The sequence below is a fragment of the Triticum aestivum genome, chromosome 4B, assembly GCF_018294505.1.
Source record: "Triticum aestivum cultivar Chinese Spring chromosome 4B, IWGSC CS RefSeq v2.1, whole genome shotgun sequence".
Taxonomy (NCBI): domain Eukaryota; kingdom Viridiplantae; phylum Streptophyta; class Magnoliopsida; order Poales; family Poaceae; genus Triticum; species Triticum aestivum.
This window is the reverse complement of record NC_057804.1, coordinates 581,964,217-581,970,746: the sequence shown is the minus strand read 5'-3', so window position 1 is coordinate 581,970,746 and position 6,530 is coordinate 581,964,217. Positions and strand designations below refer to the sequence as shown.

At 45.0% G+C, this 6,530-nt stretch overlaps 1 pseudogene; it reads left to right on the top strand.

Moving 5' to 3' along the window:
* Positions 1-4,358: 4,358 nt before the first annotated feature.
* LOC123090241 (cytochrome P450 89A2-like) lies at positions 4,359-6,266 on the top strand (annotated as a pseudogene).
* Positions 6,267-6,530: the final 264 nt, after the last annotated feature.

The following is a 6,530-nucleotide window of genomic DNA, read 5'->3' as shown; positions in this document are numbered from 1 at the left end:
TATTACCGAGGTGGAATATGGTGGAGGGGGGCAACGCACATGGCTAAGAGATCAAGAGATCAATTGTTGTGTCTAGAGGTGCCCCTGCCCCCGTATATAAAGGAGGAAGGGAGAGGCCGGCCCTAGAGGAGGGCACGCCAAGTGTGGGGAGTCCTACTAGGACTCCCAAGTCCTAGTAGGATTACCCTTTCCTTTCCGGAGTAGGGGAGAAGGAAAGCGGGGGAGAGGGAGAAGGAAAAGGGGGCTGCACCCCTTGTCCAATTCGGACCAGAGGGGGGGGGACTCCTTCCTTTGGTCTCTCTCCTCTATTCCCGTATGGCCCAATAAGGCCCATATACTCCCCGACAAATTCCCGTAACTCTTCCGGTACTCCGAAAAATACCCGAATCACTCAAAACCTTTCCGATGTCCGAATATAGTCGTCCAATACATCGATCTTTACGTCTCGACCATTTGGAGACTCCTCGTCATGTCCCCGATCTCATCCGGGACTCCGAACTACCTTCGGTACATCAAAACACATAACTCATAATATAAATCGTCACCGAACTTTAAGCGTGCGGACCCTACGGGTTCGAGAACTATGTAGACATGATCGAGACACATCTCCGGTCAATAACCAATAGCGGAACCTGGATGCTCATATTGGCTCCCACATATTCTACAAAGATCTTTATCGGTCAAACCGCATAACAACGTACGCTGTTCCCTTTATCATTGGTATGTTACTTCCCCGAGATTTGATCGTCGGTATCTCAATACCTAGTTTAAACTCGTTACCGGCAAGTCTCTTTACTCGTTATGTAATGCATCATCCCGCAACTAACTCATTAGTCACATTGCTTGCAAGGCTTATGGTGATGTGCATTACCGAGAGGGCCCAGAGATACCTCTCCGACAATCGGAGTGACAAATCCTAATCTCGAAATACGCCAGCTCGACATGTACCTTCGGAGACACCTGTAGACCTCCTTTATAATCACCCAGTTACGTTGTGACGTTTGGTAGCACACAAAGTGTTCCTCCGGTAAACGGGAGTTGCATAATCTCATAGTCATAGGAACATGTATAAGTCATGAAGAAAGCAATAGCAACATACTAAACGATCAAGTGCTAAGCTAACAGAATGGGGCAAGTCAATTACATCATTCTCTAATGATGTGATCCCGTTAATAAAATGACAACTCATGTCTATGGCTAGGAAACTTAACCATCTTTGATTCAATGAGCTAGTCAAGTAGAGGCATACTAATGATATTATGTTTGTCTATGTATTCACACATGTACTAAGTTTCCGGTTAATACAATTCTAGCATGAATAATAAACATTTATCATGAAATAAGGAAATAAATAATAACCTTATTATTGCCTCTAGGGCATATTTCCTTCAAAACTTGCCATGGTAACTTAAGATATTCAAAAAACGACAACCTAAGATTGTTCAAAAACATGGCAAACTTCCCATGGCAACTATAATCAGTATTTTTATAGATGTGTTTTCTTCCATGGCAACTAAAGCATTTTTTGCCATGGTTCGATGTGTCTTTCTTGCCATGTCCATCCGAAGAATGTTTTGCCATGACACTTACAAATTAGTGTAAGCTTCATATGTTTTGCAACTTTTTCGTAGTGTAAACTTCGTAGTGAATTAAACTTATTTAGTCACCTTCATTGAGATGGCAAATTCACCTTCATTGACATGGAAAATTTAGCTATATTGTCATGTCAAATTTTACCTTTTATTGCCATGGAAATTTTAATGTTCTCTTGATACTATTTTATTGCAATGGCAAATTTAGTTTTACTGCCATGGCAAAATTATCAATACTGGCATGGTAAATTTTGATTTATTTCCATGGCAAAATTATCTATACGGGCATGGCAAATTTAGTTTCTAGACCATGGCAAATTTCCTTTTTTTCAACATGGCAACATTTTCTTTAAATATTGGAGCATGGCAATTTTAGTTAATGGGCAAGGCAAAGTTTTTGCCATGGGAAGTTTTTACCTTTCATTGCCATGGAAAATTTACTTTCAGATACATGGCAATTGTTCTTTTACATACATGGCGAATTTTCTCTAATCTCTCATGGCAGTTTTTAAAAAAAAAATTGGCCATGGAAAATTTACTTTGTAGATCATGGCAAGTTTGTGTTTATACATGGTCCATTTACTTTACCGACCCTGGCAAATTACTTTACATTCATGGCATTTTTCATTTTTCATTGTTCATGGATTTTTTCTTATTACACCATGGTAAAATTTACTTTATGAAACATGGAAATTTACCAGTAAACGATTCATGGTACACTTTTTTTGTGTGTTTCTACATTTTGGCAATTGTTAATCCACATATTTTTTGCCACCATGCACACAATGCAAAGCTGCTATGAATTTTTCTTTTGGTTCATTTGCAAGAAAACAACAACAAAAAATGACCCGAGCAATTTTTTCTTTTTTTCTTTTCAATTATGTTTTCTGCCATATTTTTTTACATGAAACAATGGCAACTTTTGAGATGAAACTAATATTTTTTTTCTCCTATGTGTTTTTAAGTTCTGGCATTTTTCCTAGTTCATAATTGTTATGGTCTACTCGTATCAACATGGCTAAAAGCATAATTTGTTAAGTTTTAAGTTTTGCATCCCAATTTTTGAAAAATGATGGCAGTTTAGAACGCACATTATGGCAATTTTCTTTCTTGTTTTGCCATTCAAAATCATGTTCGAAGTTCAGTTTTTTTACTTCTTAATAGCAGCCAGTAAGAAACTTTTGGCTTTTTTTTTGTTTTTTTGTTCCGCCATAAACAATGGCGTTGGTGAGATGAGCGACCCATTTAGGAAAGGCATGTGTGGCTAGTGTGGGTTACTGGGGGTTGTTACTGGGTTTGTTTTCGTATTTACAGGGGAAAAGCCCGTTGGGGCGTTGGGTGGGGGGCGTTCGGGCTGTGGGTATTTTCTATCGAACGGAATCGTTCGTTCGTCCTGAAAGAGCCTCATACCGAACCTTTGGTTCGGTCCGGGAGGTCTCCAGACCGAACGGTCGGTAGATATCGGCGTCCTTTTTTATAAGATCTGGATCCTTGTGAAATCCTACATCCTCCATATTCTAAGATTTTGGTGACATTTAATTAATTTGATTGGAGTATGAGCAGGTAAAGGCAAAGGAAGTTTGGTTTAATGTAGGACATGGTTGATTCGTTATAACGTTGGGAGAAAAAACTGGAAAGGAGGGGAGGCGGGATAAGGCCTTGTACAATGGGACTGCTTATGTACAGGTGTTTAAGGAGAGAGAGTTTGCTTGCTTCCTAGAAAAATAATGATACCTACAATGGGCAGTGCCTCATACTACTTGTGCTTAGGCTGGATTAGTACATGTGATTAAGGAGAGGGAATATGTTTTTTACCACCCAAAGACTGCAGCATCGGTGCCAAGCAGAAGCAAACTTGGGCTTCCGTTGCCTCTCTGAGAAAAAAAACCAGGTTTTTTTCCCCTGAAGCACCTGTGGAGGCACCTGCATTGTACATGGCCTAACCAACTCTCCTTGATGATAGAGATTATTCAATAAACTTACCGACTTGATAGATGTAATTGTCGCGGCCGGCCTCCTTCGGACATTCTGAGTGTAATATGGCCAGCTTGGAGTAGGGTGCGGGAGCGAACACATTGGAATTCCTGCAGGGGATCCAATGCTGCAGAGGGCGTTCACTGTGAGTCACGAAATTTCTGAAATTGATATAATTGCATTTGGGTAATTTTTTGCTGCATTGATGGTTATTGTGATCACTTCTCGATGTTAATCGTTTCACGTTTGTGACATCAATTACTTAATATAGTAGTTTTTTCTTGTTTTTAACCGATTTTAAGCAAACGTGTGACATAATTTTCGAACACGACATTTGCTGCATAGCCTTTTCTCAATAAAAAACAACACTAAATCATAGCTTGCTCTTCATTCTAACGTTACCATAGCATGCTCATCCGTAAGATGCCAACATGTGAAGCAAGTCGAGGTGGCATTCTTCTTCTTCCCGCGAAGTGTGGCATATCCTCGCAAAAGAATAGCAAAGACGATGGCTTGCTTTCGACTTGTCAACTCGATCGTCATTGACAAATCTGATACACTCATGTGATCCTTAATTCATGGGAACTTGAACAACTTTTATTCATTTATGAATTTGAACTGGGATAACCCCGACCTCAAAATGCTGGCCAGCCAGAAAACGTTCACAATTAAAATTTCTGTTCGCATCTGGGTAAAGCGATCGATGGATAACTCCTTCACACGGTCTATATAAACACTAGTACGCGGCATGAAGGGGAAGTAGCAGCAGCAAGTAGCAACTCCGGTCACGCCATGCAAGAGTTGATCCTCCTCCTGCTCCCCATGACGCTCCTCGTCGTCGTCATCGGCAGCCTGCTCCGGCGTGCACCGCCGATCAAGGAAATGCGAACCCGCCTTGCCGCCGTCATTCCGTCAAGTGGGGTCTCGTACGTGACTTCTCCGCTGCCTTGCGGCAGGAGGTCGTCGTCACAGACCGTGTCACCGCGCACCACCTCCTCGTCCGCGGCGCTACCGGGGGCGCGTTCTGCAACCGTCCCCCGACGAGCGCGGCCAGCTCCGTCCTCTCCCGCCAGCGCCACCACAACATAAGCTCTGCGCCCTACGGCTCGCTCTGGCGGGCCACCCGCCGCAACCTCGTCTCCGAGGTCTTCCACCCGTCGCGCCTTCGCCTCTACGCCCCCGCCCGCAGCCGCGCGCTCCGCGGTCTCGTCGCGGACCTCCGCGCACAGTGCACGTCTAACGACGGCGTGGCCCACGCGGCCGAGAGCATGCACGCTGCTATGTTCGGCCTGAACGCCACCATGTGCTTCGGCGATGCCGTGGACGCAGGCCTAGTCTGCGCCATGGCCGACAACATGGAGGAGCTCATCTGGTCCCTCGTTGGGGTGCGTGTCTTCGCAGCACTCCCGGCGTTGACCAGCTTAATCTACCGCGAACGGTGGAACAAGCTGCTCGCGCTCAGGCGGCAGCAGGAGGAGCTGTACCTCCCGCTCATCAATGCGCGACGCGGCCGGCGGCGTCGACCGTCCGGCGAAGCCCCAGCATATGTGGACACACTCATCGACCTCCTGGTCGCAGACGAAAGCTACTCCGCCTACGGTAGGAATGCTCCCAGTCGCAAGCAAACGCTAACGGACGGTGAGCTCGTGGGGCTCTGCTCCGAGTTTCTTGGCGCCGGCACGGAGCCCCCGACCGCGGAGCTGCAGTGGATCATGGCGAACTTGGTGAAGCATCTAAACGTCCAGGAGAACGTCCGGAGAGAGATCGAGGCTGTCGTTGGGGTGGACGCGAAGGAGGTCGGCGAGGAAGACCTTGGTAGGCTGGAGTACCTCAATGCTGTCCTCATGGAGGCGCTCCGTCTGCACCCCAGCGTGCCCACTGTGGTTAGGCAGGTGAGCAAGTAACTACTTTCCAGTTCTAAAAAACCTTTTCTCTTATTAATTTCTCGTTTAGATATGGAACATTCCTTCAATACAATGAAAAAAGTAAATCAAAAATAGTTTCTGTATAATGATGAAATTAAAACGGATACATAAAATGCTTGGATTTTTGAAAAATTTCTAGAATGAAGTCTTTATGCTCTTATAATAGTATGATTTACTAACCTTATGATTTTGCATAACATACTCCTGTTGCAAGCATACTCCACTTTTCATCATTTTCATAAATGGAATCCTCATATTTTAAGTTTGGCAATAGGTTAATTATTAAAGTTAGTCAGTCAAGGTCACACATACTTAATATTTTCTTGCTTGCAAGGTGATGCCTGAGGACCACGTCGTTTTGGATGGCCAGCGCGTCACGGCGGGGACGATCGTGCAGTTCCAGTTGGAGGGTCTGGGGCGGGACAAGACGTCGTGGGCTGACCCAGATGAGTTTCAGCCGGAGCGGTTCCTGGCTAGCGGCGGGGGCAACGGCGTGAGCCTTGTGGCGGCTGCAGGAAGCGCCGGAGAAATTAGGATGATGCCGTTTGGTGCGGGCAGGAGGATGTGCCCTGGCATGGGTGTCGCGATGCTTCACCTGGGGTACTTCGTTGCAAACCTCGTGAGGGAGTTTGAGTGGACGGAGGTGGAAGGCGACATGGCTGTCGACCTCGAGCCACATGTCGAGTTCTTGAACTTCATGAAACGGCCACTGCGTGCTAAGCTCACGCCACGTAATAAGGGGGTTGGAACTTTAGGAGCCTTTTCAGACCGATGAATAGCCATGGAGACAAGTCCTAAGAAACATCAATGATAAGTCTGATCAAAAGTTTATAATGCATACAAACATGTGGGGTTTTCTGCCTTCCATCATCTAAGTGTACTATCTAAATTGTACTATCTAAGTTTATTGCTTGACTTGTATGATCAAAAGTATATACTATATTGTGTGAGATCATATTAGTCTACCGCACAAAGGATCATTTATTCCCTGACTGTATTGTACATGTAGGGGGGAAATTGAACATGTCTAGGTGGTGCA